The sequence below is a fragment of the Pteropus medius genome, unplaced genomic scaffold (genome assembly GCF_902729225.1).
Source record: "Pteropus medius unplaced genomic scaffold, Ma_sr-lr_union100, whole genome shotgun sequence".
NCBI lineage: Eukaryota > Metazoa > Chordata > Mammalia > Chiroptera > Pteropodidae > Pteropus > Pteropus medius.
In genome coordinates this window covers 17,710,449-17,727,332 of record NW_024350319.1, presented here as the reverse complement: position 1 = coordinate 17,727,332, position 16,884 = coordinate 17,710,449, and positions in this window count along the sequence as shown.

Genomic DNA, 16,884 nt, shown 5'->3' with positions numbered 1-16,884 from the left:
CCTAATGGAAGGGCCCATCGAGGTGGGGTGGTTGGCTGGTCGAAGCTGAGTGCCAGTGCCATTAGAGACAAGGCCAGGCTGCAAAGTTGGTGTGGCCTGGGGGCTGGTTTCCATGCTGGTGTCATTGGTCACAGCCTCCTATGGGGAGGCTTTGGGTTCCGATTCCCTCTTAGTGAAGTGGGGTGGTGTAGAGTGTTGGGCCAACTTCAAAGGCCCATGCGACTTCCTCAGATCTTTATTTCAGATTCAACCCAAGTCTGATCCAAATGTGGGAGCTCAGGGTGGGGAGGGGCGGTGTAGTGTTCAACTTAGTTTATTCTGGGCAAAACAGATCTTCCCAAGTCTCAGGGGAGAAGAAGCAGCTTAGACAGACGTAAACAGCCTCTGAGGCCCTCTGGACATCAAATAACACTAGCAAAACAACGTTTAGATGAGTTAAGTGTAAATCAATCAGAAACATATGGACTACATTTCCCCGAAAATACACAAGGGTTTACGAATTACAGGCACAGGGGTTTGGCACATGCAATTTAGGTTTTGCCAAACCTAAAATGTTTGGAGGAGATTTAAAGAGTAGACTGACCCGAAATACCTTCAACTCTGCCCATCCCTGACACTGATAATATCCCACACAACCACAAGCATTTAAGTGCATGGGTTTTAAGAGATTTATATGTTGAATAAACTTAACTACTCACAACAAGCTGCGATTCTTTTCCAGACGAACGTTCATAGAAAGCTGAAACTGCCAAGCAAATGCACTCACGAAAGGCAGAAAACATTTACCTTTCGAGTTGGGCCAAGGAGATATACCTGCATGTTTAAACTTGCAACAAAATGAAATATTCTAAGCTTTGAAGCCTGTAATTGAATATTCATGGAGCACAGGCTCTTCCCCAGCATGAGTCTGTCTTTGCATGACTAGCAGTCTGGGTGCATTTGTTGTGTATGGGGACAATACATTAATAAATCCACTAGTGCCTCTGTTGCATGGTGACTCTCCCACATGTGGCGGCAGGCTGGAAGGCATTTCTGTCTCAAAGGAAGGTTGTCCCAGTGGAACTAGGTCACCCGAGATCCAAATGTTTAGGTTTTGAGACCTAAAAGTGAAGACATAAAAAATTTCATAGACTTCACCCTGAGATGAGATCAAGTCCCCAGTCTGGCTCAGAGACCATGAGGGCAGAAGGAGAATAAGGAGACTCTGAAGGGGTGTCCCTGACAGAGTCCTGCCACGGCGGCCTTTGCCACCTCATGTGGCACTGCCTTCTGGGAGGTGAGGGGGAATGAGAGAACGACCAAAGAGTTTCAGGGACTGAAGAACAAAGGACACCTCTGCCCTTCTTTCTTATGCCACTACAGCAGCAAATCTGCAGAGGAGTTGGGCCCCTAGCAGCAGAGTAGAAGTGACTCCAGGTCTGCCCGGATGGAGAGGCCGTGACAGTCCCACAGTTTCCTCATCCCAGGAACTGTGTGGGAGGGCAGCAGAATTTCCTCCAAGCCCTCCCCAAAAGGAGCATGAACGTAATTAGGAAAGAGCCAGACCTGTACAGGCCTGTAGTAGGGAGAGAGTCCAGCCACAAACCTGTACGGGTCAGTGGCCCACCGCGGGACAGGATAACATAGACCTGAGAGGCTGGTGGGGACAGAGGACCTGGCTCAGAGGCCCCTTTCTCCATTCCCCTGCCTCCCCACCCCCACCCCCAGCACCACTCCTCCATGCTGCTGTAGCAATAATGAACCATCCAGAATCGGGACACTATCCCCAGCGGTACCTGACATTGTCAGCCACCAAGCAGAATGGAGATTTGAAATGGAAATGACATTGACTTAAACAAAAAGCAATGCTTCTAGCACACCTGTGCTGTGGGCCAAGATTCTTGCCTCTACTCATGTGGCTGAGGTCACAAAGTTGGTCACAGGTAGGGTGTCCTTTAGGTTGTTCCGGACATATCCTGACCTCTACAAGGCAGTCAGAGTGTCTCCCCCAACCTTCACTCTACCCCAAGGAAGAGAAAAAACTTGATCCGGGTCTTCAGCGAAAGGCTGAGGTGGTGGGAGGGGTGGCAGAGGGTGAAGATTTCAGCTAAGGAACAAAGGGATCATGAATGAAACTGGAACACACGGACGATCTGCGTTCATTGTTTTTCTCCTCGCGGAATCTTAAATTTCTGAGGAACTGATGTCATGAAGTAGAGTCCAGAGACAGTTGGGAGACAAGCTTTCCTCACCCTCCCTGCCCCCACTTTCCCAGAGAAGGCCTGAAAGCCCCCCAGAGAACGCTGCACAGTAAAGCAGGTGTAGAGTGAGTGCTTAGGCAGCTCTGTCCTCAGCCTCCCTGAGAAGCTGGGCCTCTCTTGCTCTGTCCCTTCCTCGGAGCTGGACTCTTGCTGCTGCCATCAGAGGCCCTCAGGGTTCAGGCTGGGCAGGGCAGTTGCAGGGCCAAGGGCTGAGGAAGCCACGCAGGCGCCTCCGGCAGGGAAGACCGGCGCCTGGTATTTCACTGAACAGCGCAGAGGTTTGGTTTCCAAGCCCAGAAAATGCAAACGATAGCAATGAAAAAAAATACAGGGGATATAAAATTGTTGGAGTTTATTTTGTCGCTTGAAAATTCTTGCTCCTATAGTGGGGATCTCTGGTGGGACGTTGATAATTCTACATGTTGGTGACTGACGATAGGGACAAACCGGCCACTCCAACACAAACAGAAAATTGACTTGTTCTGTTCCTGAAGGTAGAAGCTGAAATTTGGCTTTGGAGCAGAAACTTTCTTCCTTCCCTTTAGTGACTCTCTGGGTCATACAGATGTCAGTGAAGTCTCTTGCTAGTCTTGACCTTGGTGGAGTACTCCACATGCAAAGAATGTAACTTAGTCTGGGGTGTTAGGGGCCGAAAGTATTCATTAGTTAATAATTCTGGGATGGCCACCTAATAAGAAATTACCTGAGAGACAAAGTCACAGTAAACAAGAGGGGAAAAAAGGTTTAACTGGGACTGAAACTTGAAAAATAAAACACAAAGTTATGAAATTAAGCTTTTTAAAATCTTATGTTTATCATAATTTAAGTTATTACAACTATGCATTAATTTTTAGACTGAACAAAAAAATAAACCATTTATTTTAGAAAAATTTTCCAAGTATTTGTATAATAGCACTACATCCTTTGCTTTACATTTTTCTTTTATAGCCAATCATATGAAGAAACATTTTTACAAAAATATATGGAGGAACTTTATGAATTTTCCCAAAGGCTCCTCATAATTATTTTTTACATACATTTTTTTTTCTCTCTGTAGTGTCTCTGGGGTCACTCTCTCTGCCGAGTTTTTGATTTTCCCATTGTTAACTGGCAAACCTCTGCCACACCCCTATTTTTAACAGCTTGCTATGATTTGAGCAATTCTACAACTTCATTTTCCTCAACGCCATGAAATCCTTCATCTTCTGCAAGATTTGGAACTTAATTTTGAAAGAGATTTTCCCAGTTTTCATTGTCTTGCCAGATGTTTATAATATTCCACAGTCATCAGGAGGCTAATCCAGAAAGGGCTCTGTGAGATGAGTGGGAGAGCCAATGGTTCATGAGTACATATTTTTGTGTTATCATGACTTTCACTTCCCTATACAACCTTGTAGCTATAGGGTCTCAAATAATGAATATTTGGATAACCTCTATAATTCTTTTTATTAAAAATTGGGAGAAGAAACAGTTTATCTCTACAGGCAGAGTTGTTCTGTGGTTTTTTGTTTGTTTGTTTTTGTTTTTTAACTCTTCTCTTTCCTCTCTCCTTCCTCTCTTGGCCTTTTTGAGAAGGACATCCGGCATCTTCAGCCTTGAATTTGCAGTTCAGAATAATTCCCGGAAGTTTGCATGAGGTCCTTGGCCGTTCAACGATTGGATGCCAGAGCTCCAGTTAGAAAGATTGGCCATTTGCCTGAGTGTCCATGGAGCCAGAAATAAAAACGGTGAGCATGACTACAGTAATAACATAACCGGTGTCTTTAATAAGTAAGAAACAAAAAGCATCGTCAGACACCTTTATTTTTGGTCCTCCCCCACTGCCCATTCTAGCAGCCCCGTGGGTTAGTGTTTCGCCTGCATCCCTGTGAAATCTCAGGAGCTTATCCTTTCAGTCGAGATAATTGAGACTTTTGGTCACTTCTAATCACAGGAACAGACACAGTTCAGGAAGCAACATGTCCAGTTTCATGTAACAATCGAAAACGCCACTGAACGCTCCCATCCTGCAGTGTGGGCCTGCTTCCAAGGTAACGGCGGGCGGCGGGGGCTGGAGGGCGAGCTCAGCTTTTCTGTTTCCTGCTCCGAGACCCACATCTCTCCTCCTCTCCCTGCCCCTCGTGGAATCAGTCACTGGTTCTTTGAGAGTGAAAAGGGGTCTGAGAGGAGGAGGGGGTGCAGGGACCGCCCTGGGTTGGGCTTGGCTGCCCCTGACCTTGGTGGAGGGTGATTCTGTCCTTTCTTGTCCGTGTCGGGACACTTCTGAGAGTGAAAGCAGAAGTTCTTTATAGCGACACCAGATGCCAACTGGGGCCGTCCTGGCAGACCAGACATGTAGGCACCCTATTTAAAGCTGACGTTGGCTCTGGGGATCCTCCAGCTGGGGGGGTTCTCTCATCTGAAGTTCTGCTAACCCAAGCACTGTGTCCTCTTCTGCCCAGCTGCTCAGACCCCCTCCCGCCTCAGGAGTTCTGAGACCACTCCCCCACCGAATCTCCTCTGGGTCCCACTGCCCCTCCAGAAGACCCTTTTAGATCCTGCCACCCTCCCATGGGGCCCCTCAGGTTGTCAGGAAACATGCTTGCTGGCCTGCTGGTTGGGGGGTCGGTGGAGTGGGGGGAGTCATAGAATACAAAGGATTTTTTTGGAAAAATTTTATCTCCAATCTCTGCCACATATTTGGCCTCTGAATCTTCGAATGGTCCCCTAATCGTTGGAAAACCAGTTCTGGGGCACCTCCTTTACACATCCTGCTTCGGCAGCCAGCATCTCGGTATGAAAATTGGAAGAAATTGACATTCATTGCCTTAAGGACTTCAGCTGAAACTACAACGGAAAGGGTTCCCTTTATCGTCCTTTTATAACAATAAAAATGATAACAATTGTAGGTGCCCTTCCTTCCTGTTACTCTAAAACAGTGACTATGCTCAAGGATTACAGCATTATCTCATTTAATCCTTACGACAATTTCATGAGGTGGGTACCATTATTATCCACATTGTAGAGATGAAGAAAGTGAAGTCTGAAGTAAGTTTGCTGCAAATCACACAGTTGGTAAAGGTCAGGGATGCGCACTCATATTTCTCACACCACAGAATTATGGAATTCAGAACGCTAACAGAAAACTCTAATTTTTATAACCATTGGGGCCAATTAATTGCACCCCTCTTCATGGTAGGTTTAGATTCAGTTGAGGGATCAAAACATCAGCTCTATTGCTGGAAAAAGCTGTGTTGGAAAATGCCCTGAACTTAATAACTAAACAAACTTAATAACCTGCTCTTTCTCTTCTGAGTTGAACTTACTACCCAAACCCCTATCCCCCACCAGCCACCAGTCAGAGGCCCACTATAGGAGAAGACCCCAGCCAAGGACACTTGCCAGAAGGGGGAGCCATGCACAGAGGGAAGAATCAAGTTTAGTCCCATCAGGTGGTCCACAGGTCTCAAAGGCAGAATGGTGTTCCAGTGCCTTTCCAGTAGAAATCATGTTCCAGGCTACGGAAAATGTTTCAGGCCAGCCGGCCATATCGTCTGCTCTGGGAGGAGACAAAGGGAGGGGCTGAGAGACCTAAGGAGTTCCCGGGATGGTTATTGTGCTAGAACTAGGGCTCTGCTTGGAGAGAAAAATACCAAAGTCAGAGACACAGCGTCTCTGGGGAAGACACAGTAACTTTAGGGGAGGGAGAAACTTGGACTTGTTCATATATATGCCCTTGGCTTTGAAGGGCTGGCCTGTAAAGGGGAAGCTAACTGGAAGAGAGAAATCAGCAGCAGCAGAGGAAATTCCAGGTTTTTTCTCTGCGTATGTGGCACATAGGGTGGTTCAAAGACCAGCCCATAATGTCCCTATTTTGCCCTGAATCTTGCCTGTTGGTTAGAATGTGGTACCGGGTATATGGGACTTGTAGCAGTTGCATGTGAGGTTGCAAGTATGTTCTTGAAAGCACTCAGAGATTTTGTATAGGCTTCATGTCCAGTGAAGCTACAATAACCACCTCATCCTCACCCTCACCCTCACTGTATTAGTTTTCTATGGCTTTTGTAACAATTACCACAAACTTAGTAACTTATAACAACAAAGGTTTATTATCTAACAGTTCTTGAGGTCAGAAGTCTGAGATGGGTCTCTCTAGGTTAGATCAAGTTGTCATCAGGGCTGTGTTCCTTTCTGGACTCTGTTTCCTTATCTATTCCAGCTTCTAGAGACTGCCTGCATTCCTTGGCTCATGGCCCCCTCCCATCTTCAAAGCCAGTACTTCTTTTATCATGTCACATCCTCCAACACTAATTTTTTATTCTCTTCCATCTTTTAAGGACCCTTGTGATTACACTAGGCTCAATTGGACAATCCAAGATAATCTCCCTAATTTAAGGTCAGCTGATTAGAAACTGAATTCTATCTGCAACCTTAATTCTCTCTTGCCATGTTACATAACACATTCATAGGTTCTGGGGATTAGGACACAAATATTTTGGGGAGGACACTGTTCTGACTAGCACACTCCCCTCAACACTGCCAAGTAGTGGCTGGCACATTCGCACGCACACATGCAAGCACACAACCTACACACCTAAAAAGTCCCAAAGAGGAAATCTGAACAACGAGCGCACTCATATCTAGTGATTTCTGCATCTGTTATATATGGTCCCTCTTCTAAATAAGGCTGATTTTTACTTTTCCAGACATCTGAGATGCACTGCTTGCTGATTTTTAAACTTGTATTAGAAATGTTTTTACCCAATTAGGAACAGTATCTCGCATTCAGATGTGATCTTGAGCCAGTTATTTATTTACTTCAATCGGACAACGGCTGAGTGGAGCCCTGTAAAGCCTGCCCTCTCCTGCAGGTGCGCTTGGGAGGGTCCGGTCTGACCACAGCAGCAGCATCTGCACGTTCTCAGAGCTGCTTCCTAGCAGTGGAAGTGTTAACTGCATGATTAAAGATCACGAGAAGAAAGAAATATTTTATATTTTTAAAACCCCACAGTTATCAATCTTTATTATAAAAAACATATGTGCCTCCCATTCTCTAGTAGACGTGTTCCTCACTGGGTATATGTAAATCAAATTCTTTATAAATTGAGTCATATTTTAAATGCACTAGGGGAGCTGGCTATTTAAAGGGATCCTGCTGTGAATCTTTTTGTCAAGCCAAGAGGCTGTTTGTGATGCTAATTTTCACCCCTTAATTTATCTGTTTTGTAGGTGCAGATTTTCATAAAACCCTCCAAATTCACAAACCAAAGCAAAGCACACCTGTATCCTATATTTCAAGGGTATCTTTTTCATAAGTGCTCAAAGAGCTGTCATGTGGATTATCTCATTTATCTTCCCAACATTCTTCCTAAGGAGTTTGGGGCAGTCATTATTATCCTCAAAGGAGGTGTAACTGTCTCCCAAACAGCCACTGCATTGCAGGGGGGCCCATGAAAGGAGAAGTCGTGCTCAGCTGAGAGCTATTTATTTTCCAATTAACAATAGGCTTTGTCCTGGGAGGAGTACTTTGAGAGATTTTCTTTAAAACCCAGAATGTGCATTTTTGCTCTTCTTTGTCACTGCTTTCCAGATAGAGAAACCGGGGGACAGTTAAATTAAGAGCTTATAATGTTTAAATGTTCACTGAATGCCCACTATACGCAAGACATGGTTTTGGAGTTGGGTAGGGTGTCGAGATGGCTGGCTCTGGCCCTGACCTAGAGTTCGCCACCTAGTGGGGGTGACTGGTATTGACGAAATCTGAAATACAACTTTAGGAAACAGACATCTTCAGCTCTCCCGCAATTTTCTTCTCCCAAGCTTATATTTATGACCCCATTCAATCCTCATAACACCGTAAGGTAAAGTATGTTTCGCTTTTACTTTTTGTAGCACAAGGAAATTTAGAAATTAGTGATCTTCCAAAAGTCACATGGCAGGTAAGTGACGGAGCAAGGACTTAATTCCAAGTCTGTCTCATTCCAAAAGCATGTGTTTCCCTTTCATCAAACATAATGTCACTATTATTGAACATAGGCACAAGTAATAAGATTTGTGGGTATAATGGCAGGAACAGTAGATTCTGACCCTCGGGATTAAAGAAACTGTCCCAGACAGAGGCTGTCTGAACCGGGCCTTGAAAAGTGAGAAGGATTTCAGTAGAGAATTGGGAGAATAAAGGCATGAAAGTATATATGAGTGTTCTAGGCACCCAGGTTACTAGAGAGCTATAGTGGTAAACAAGGCTGAAAGGAGAGCAAGGGACATACCATGGGTCTGAACACCCCCCTCCCCCACCACCCCATTAAATGAAGCCACTTCGGTGGTGGGAAGCCACTGAGACTTTTTGAGAAAATTCTCTTTGGAAAACCATTCTGTCATCAATGTGAAGAATGAGTTCAAGTCACAAATCTTGAAACTTAAAGTTAGATAGTGTTTTCTCCTCTAAAAGAAAGAAAACAAAATATTGTGGACACTGCCCCAACCCCTGGTAAGAAAAGAGGCAGTCAGAACCGGAAGCCCTGTTGCCTGACTCCAAGACTTCCCTGTTTCCCTTTCATCAAACATAATGCTGGACCCTCGAATGAAAGGAGAGCAAGCCAAGTCCTAGCCAAAGCCACTGCTGGCTTGTCTTCCCTCCGTCTGCATCCAGCAGTGCCAGCAGTACACCCACTCAAAGAAGCGGGCCATTGTCTGTATTTCTCTTCGCCTTCTGGTATCTTCATGGGTGCTGAAGATGGAGACGTGTGGCCCAAATCTAACTCTTGCCTTTTAAGCTGACTCTGTCCTTCAAGGCATCTGTGGTAAATCATTCTTGTTGTTTGTCCTAAGCCACACGACAAGCACAGATCTGGGGACAAGACAAACATAATTATATTGAACTTCATCTCTTCTTCTAAGACACATGTTTATTAGACCCATCCAAATGGAGTTTCAAGGTCTTTGAGCTGCAAAACCAGAGAAAGAGAAGGTAGTGGCACCTGGTAGTGTCTGAGGCAATAAGAAAGCCTCAGGCCTCCTATACTCATCCATACCTGCCCACCAAAGTTTATAAATCTTTAATATCCCCCCTTCAAAGCAACTATGCAAGGCCATGGAGGGGTAGAATTAGAATAAGGTATATATTTTCCTTCAGTTTCTATTTCTTGGCCTGCAATATAATTCTTGCATTTGTTAAAGACTTGGGGCTCCTAGAAGAAAAGAAATTTAAGTATAAAATCCATTATAATTGTATTGCCATTAGCAGTAGTGGGTTTGGCATGGAGCCTGGGCCACCCAGACTCCAGAGGCCTAAGTGACTAAATGGAAGGCTCAGTCTGACTCACATGGGTCTGATCTGTCAGCCAGGGAGGGGCTGGGAAAACTCTCCTAAAGACAAAAGGAAAGTTGGGGAGCTGAGAGAGAAGGGAGTTATACAGGGGAGTGAGGAGAGGCAGTAACAGTGGGTAACAAGATTCCGGGAGCTCTGGAGAGTTCAGAGCAGGCACCACCTATGAAGTGAGATCTCTGGGGCAGGAGGCCCTTCTGCTCGCTTGACACTGTGCCACCCCTTTGTGCTTGAGGATGCTGGGCCCCCACAGGCAGAGGTTTTATCCCTTTGATCTCGGGCCTTGTATCTACTGCAAAAATTCAGCTCCCCTCCACCCTGGGAAGGTTGGACTCACTAGTCAGGAATAGCTTTAAACCCTTCTGCAGAAAGGCCACAGTGAGTAGGGGGAGAGTGTGTGATGGTAAGCCACAGAGGGCTGGGAGGGGATGACAGAAGGAGGGGGCAGACAACTAGGGAGCACAAGACTTTGCTGGGTCCCCACACTGGATTTGGGCCAAGTCTGTCCCCTGCAGTACCTGGGAAATGGCACAAACTGCTGAGCATCTTCCATGTCCCAAGGTAGCCTGGACAACCTTCTGCCATGGTGGTTGTCGTACGAAGGCAAGGCTTACACCTGGAGACCCTGCCAGAACCAGAGAGCCCGGGGAGAGTTCGTAAGACACCCTGGCTGGGCGTGAGGAACCAAGGACTGGAATATGAATAGCAAACCCAACGTACCTACAGTGATTTTCCAAACAACAAATCAAGAATCTGGTTACCCTTTAGACGGTAACAACAACAAACTGCCTTTTATAGACCTGGGGATGAAGTATGAAATACAAAATAGAGTAAGAGGAAGCATTTTTTAAAAAATGGCCTAAGATCATGCCCCTCCCAATTTCCAGTTACAATGCTTCGTGTTGGAGGCCCCTGCTGAATTGCAGCCACAGCTGTAGCCCATATGGATGATGCCACGGCTCCAGGGTCTCACTTCTCCTGTTGCCAAGCTCTGTGGGGCTGAATGAAAGAGGCTGAAATAGACATGTGGCAAGACTTTCAAAACAAAGCCTCTCCCCTGCCTGTCACAGCTGTCAGAGCCCATATCGCACAATGATTAGCAGCTGGAAATTTGCAGTCAGACATGGATTTGAATCCTGCCTCTGCCACCTCCTCGCTGCGTGAGTATGGGAAAGTGGGTCTCTGTGAGCCTAATTATGCTCATCTGTAAAATGGGGATAATAGTAGTAACTTCCTCAGAGGATTAATAGGCTGAAACAACAAATGCAAAGCACTTAGTACAGTGCCAGCAGATGAGAAGCGCTCTATACGTGGGCAACAGTTTGCCTCATTCAAAAACTATGCGTTGAGGAGAATGCATTGCACCCAAAGGCTCAGGCTGCTTTTTTGCTGATCACTAGCGCTTGTGTCCGGAAGGCCTTGCCATGCAGGAAGGGGCTCAGTTTTGATTTCCCTGGAAGCCCCCTGAGCTATGGACTGAAACTTGGTTTGGGCTCTTGCTTCGAGGAGGAAAAAAAAAAAAATGCAGATGGAGTTCATGAGAACCGGGTGGGCACTGTTAAGCCACACAGCTGGAAGAGTCCACATATGATCATATGCTATGAAACTTGACTGGGAAAATACTCGCAGTGAGGATGGCACCAGGGATTTCCAAGTAGCTGCAGGTGTCCCCCAAACCCCAACACGGAGCTCCACAGATAACTGCCAAGGCAGGGAGCAAGGAGCCCTCTTGCCATTCAAATATCAGGAGTGACCAAGGAACACTGGGCCTGGAAATGTTCCGGGTGCAATATGCTTACTCTGGGTAGCATTTTGGACCCATGGCAATGTTCTTGGACTTCTCTGCCGTGGGCATTCTAGGACCCATTTTGAGGCCCATCCCCCATGTCATCTCACTTAGATGGGGCAAAATTTATGCCCTGCTCCAGAAGAGCACATCCAAAGACCTTATTTCTTCTTATTAACCACTCTTCTTCCTTGAAGGTTTTTCAGAGAGGACTTTACAAAGAATGGAAAATCTAAGATAGATAGCAATAAGGAGCCAACTGTAGGAAACAGATGGTGTTGGAGCCAGATGGGCCTGGGTTCAAATCCTAGCTCACACCTGTTTCGAGGCCTTAGATGGGTTCCTTAACCTAGCTGAGCTTCAGTCGTCTCAACTGTAAACTGGTGCTTCAGTCCAGGTTCTTGAACTTGAAACTGGGACAGAACCCCCTGGAGGGCTTGGTTAGCACACAGATTGCTAGCCCTACGCAGGAGATCTGAGGTCTAAGAATTTGCCCCAGGTGAATTAGCCCCAGGAAATTTTGACACGTTCCCAGGTGATGCCAATGTTACTGGTCCAGAGTTGGGGCTACGCTTTAAGAAGCACTGCAGCTGTTCATCTGTGTGAGAGCCCTCGCTCACTTGGAGAGACAAGAACACAGCTGGAAGGGCATCAGAGCTTGGTGGACTAGGGTCACGCGGGCTGGGTTCGCCCGTCTTCCTCTTACTAGCTGTGTCAGTTTCCTCAGCTGTAAAATGAAGATCATGACATCCATCTTCCAAGTGAGAATCTAATGAGACGATGAGTGTGAAAGTGCCTGGTAATGTATAACATTCTATACAGTTGTGAAGGATTGAACATGAGGTTTATTTTAAGGGTTTAAAGTTCATAGCGCATGAAGAGGACTGTGTTACAGTGCCTAGCACATAATGGAGCTCAATAAATATTAAATGGGGATCAAACCAATAACTAAAAAATAGCCACTGAGTCCATGCCAGAGTTTTTGGTTTCTGTCATACATTAAAACAAAAAATGATAATAAAGTTACAATACATGAAATTTATATTCCAGTTGTGGATGGCGGGGACCTCCTTCTTGGCTTTTGATCCAATTCATTATTCAAATCCTTTCACTATAGAGTGCTCCACGGCTTATCGTGGAACCAACTGTGGATCTTGATAAGAGGAAAAGGCTGGGCTCTGTTTCCACTTTGCTCTTGGCAGTCTTTAAGCCTCCAGTATAACTTTCTTACAAAATGAATAGTGTTGGCTCCCAGAGAGACCAATCTAATCTCATCTTGTCCACTCGGAAGATCTGTATCAAACATTACAGACTGTCTGACGGCAGGAAGGGGCATCTAATTCCATCTGGATTTGGATCAGTGTTTAAATGATCAAGTAAAGAGCCATTAGCATGGTAGAAATAGAGAAGCAAAATATAACTGGCCCACTTTTTAAACCTTGTTCTTGTTTTCGCTTTTCTTTGAAGAGCCCTAATATGAAAGACAGAGAAAAACAGCATGAATGAGAAAGAACAAAAAAAAGTAGTTTAGAGTACAGAACCTCCTTTAAAAACACGTATGAATGAATCAGTGTCCTTCATTTTCACTATTTATGGGCATGATAGTCTGATCAGATAACCATGCTATGCCAAGAGACCTAATTACCGATCCTTTGGAGAATTTAAATTACTTTTAAAGGAAAAAAAAAGTCTCTGGTCACTTTTGGCCGAATAAATGTCACTTATTTCCAGTCAGCCATTTTCGGAAAGGCGATGCCCACCTCAGTGTATGACTCAGTGAGCTGTTACCAAGAAAAGGTATACTTTAGCCAGTTTCAAGAGATGCTTAAAACATCCATTTCTAACACATAAGACTGAAAACATTCTACATTGTTTTTTACATCTCAACCTGGCCATGTTATTATGGGGGCACCCAGAATTGGAAACATAGATACAAATTAAATGTTATTGCCACAAACATTTTAATACATCTCTAGGGATGCTACATGAACCACCTGATTTATGTCAAATTTGTTTACATTTGTGAAAAAAAAAAACAAAGTTCAGAAGCCAGATCACATGGGACTGTAGGTCTACCCTTTGCCAGATTTTAACCCTCAATTAGATGAAGGTTAAATTTGGTACTTTCAAAGGGCACAATCTTTTTTAAAAAATCACAATTAGGTATTTAAGGGTCAGAGCCTCTTTGATGTCAAGTTTCTACCAAGAGATTGAATGACTTCAATTGCAAAGAAGAGAGGAAGAAGGAGAAGGAAAGAACTGTGGTTCTAGAATCCCAGGATAATCACTCTTGATCTGTCTGACTCCCAGCCTCTTTGAGAAAGGTTGCTAGGATTGCTGTCTAGTGGACTGCTCAGGGAGAGGAATTTCTTAATAGTCTTACAGTTCAAAATACTTGTCAATATCTTACCTGTTTAATTATAAGTGGGGGTGGGGATAGGGGTGGAGAAGGTATTTAGCAACAAAACCTGGACAGAGGGCCAATCACTGCACTTAGAGCTCATCCTGTTCCTTTTCCAGTATCACTGACAGCTCTAGAAATTTAGTTGTCTAAACCTTTGACTGAAACTCTAAAATGGAAAAGGATCCAACTATGTTTGCTCCATTTCTCTATAAACCCTCTCAGTGCTAATAATATGAAACATTTGTAGGCATGACTTTTAATTTCGAAGCTTCAGCTTTAGGGAAGTCATAGAGATATGGTAGAGGCTAAAGTGATTAGTATGTTTCACTAGATGTTTTTGTCATCAAACCACAGGGTGGTATGGAAGTTTCTGGGAAGTTCTTTGCCAAACCCTAACCCAGGTCACAAAATCTGAATGAGCAAAGAGACCTGGGAATCAAACATTTGATAGTGAGACAGTGAATTCTGTCTTTGTGATCCTAGGTTCTCTGGGCAAACACTAGCCTGTTTTATAAACATTCACCTGGAAAATAACCATCATTGCATAATTGGGGCAAAGGCAAGGAATGTTGAACATTTCTACAGAAGCTGTGTTTTGCAAACCCAAATTATTGCCTCCACTGCTCATTTACTGATCACATCTCATGTCATTAAATGTTGGGGTTTACAGCTCTGAGATCCATGTTTCTCCCCAACCTTATCCCTACTTCCTTTGAGAATCACAGTAGACTCTTCTTCAGAGGTTTTCATGTTCCCAGCGTCCAACCCAAGTTCATTCTCTCCGCTGCTGCAATTGTCTTTCAAAAACTTGGTGACTTATTTCTACTTACAACCCCCATCACCCACAAATTAAAATAAAAACTACTTAGCTTAAGATTCAAGACTAAAAATTCTACTTGGAGGAAACAGCAGAAATACACAATAAGCCCCAGGAAGGACAGTTTCCTCTGCTCTAATGAAGGGACAAATCCATGAATGTTTAATTTAAACTTACTTTTGTGGTTTGGGCCCACTTGCAAAATATTGGTTCTATATTGGGACTAGGTGTATTGCTTTATTTGTATTTCTTATTGTTTAAATGACTTTGAAATTGAAATAGAATTAAAAATTACATCCGAATGTCGAAATACCTCTCATAGTAAAATCTTATCATTTTAACCTCTGAACCAAATTAGGTGTCTAGAGAAGTGGAAAGGCAGGTTCATTTGTCATGAAATTAAACCTACCATGTGGATGAATAAAGTTTACATTTTAGAGCAAACTAATGGGTCCTAGGTGTCTAGAACCTCATTACTAGGACTTGTTGGTGCTTCTGCTAATTCAAGGTTAAAACTAAGAGAGAAAGCTGTTAAGTGCGTTAAATTAAAAGGTCCGGGGGTAGTGGTTGTGGTTATGAATCCTTAATACAAAAACAACAACAAAGAGGCAGTTTATCAGCAAGCTAAATGATTTTTTAACAATGCTTTGTATTTCTTCTTTACCTCCTCTCTTCTCAACCAAGAGGCTAGGCCTGTTGTTCGTCTTTCATATTCCTCATGCCTGGCACACACTAATGGATGATTGAGGGGCTGTGCAGTATGTGCAGATGGATGATTCTTCATCTTTTTCTTTCATATTTATCACAGAGGGTAATGTTAGCACTTCTTTAGTGCTTATTAAGTAATAGGCACTAAGTGCTAAGCTTACATATATCTCACATAACCTTCAAACTAACTATTGATATTTGGTGTTATTCCCGTTTTACAGATGAGGAAACTCTAGAGTCCATATTCTATCATACAAACTGCCTCTTTTTTTATGGCCAGTCATAAATTCTCTATACTTTATAACTGCATGTTTTCAAAGTGACTTTCAGTTGTTAAGCTATAAGAATCTCTAGAAACAATATGTGTATGGTAAAGGTTGTATGAAAAAGGAGGCAAGTACCGAGTCATATGGGAATACAAGAGATTAAATGAAGTCCAAGACCTCAATTTTCCAGGTCAAAAATAAGGATATCAAGTTTTCCCAAAAAAGGGGATGATGATTTCACCAAGCTGGTCATCTGGTATTGAATACGCACAGGGCCAAAAGGTGGGAAGAAAGAAATAACAACTAGATAACTGTTAGGGATTATTATGAATCAAAAAATAAACTATTCGAGGGACTTTAGTTTCTCATTGAATAAAGTAGGTGAAAGGCAAAATCAAAAAGTCCCTCTTACATTTTTCCTGTTGTTCCTTCTCACAGAAGTGCTAAATATATTATCTGGAAGTCCATAATACCTTAAATAGTTCCTTGAAATAGTTTGTAAAACTTACTTATCTGTGTAGTCTCATGCTATTAGAAGAACTATAGCAAACCACAAAGAGAACAGTGACTTTATAATTTTTTTTCCTTGTTTGCTCAACTGGTTAGTCCTGAAGTAGAAAGGGGGAAAACGTGCATTTTGAAGTCAATTGTATTGGCGATGCCGTTACTATTGTTTTGTTGCAAGGTGCCATACCTGTGCTCTGCAGTAACAAAGGTGAGACAGGGTGTAATGAAGACAAGGTAAGGTAACAGGTGGGTGGCACAGTGTATGGAACTTGCATTTTTGCATTGTCACTACTGGGAAAAAATTCAGAAAGTTCAACTGCGGCTTTAAAAAATAGCTGGTGATAAGAGTACAGTGAAAATATGCAGGTTTAGGCAACAATCATTACATACTGATTATTTTTCAGATAATCCTAAGAACCTGCAATTCTAACATCATCAACTAACTTATAACTCTAAGGCAAATGTCCTCTTTTCGTATCAAGTATGGGTAGTTTCCTTTCTGGAAAAAAAATGCAAATCATTTTACTCCAGTATTCTGAGTTTTATGCATATACTACTTGGCAGTTTACACTGTTCAAATTATAGCCACTTCTGGAAAAAGCAAGTCCAGTCTCCTTTAGAATAATCAGCACTCTCCCTCCCCACCCCTTTTCTCATAGGAAATTTGTACACAGAAACAATAGTAGGTATCAGGACACAGAATATCTAAGCTATAGGCACGTAAGGAAGGAGGGATTAAGATATCAGGTTGTCAGTAAAAAGTAAAAGCCAGTGGCATTCAAAAATAGTTCTAAAAATAACCTCTGTAAAGCAACACAACTGGTATACCGCAGGGTTGGCAGGGCAGGCA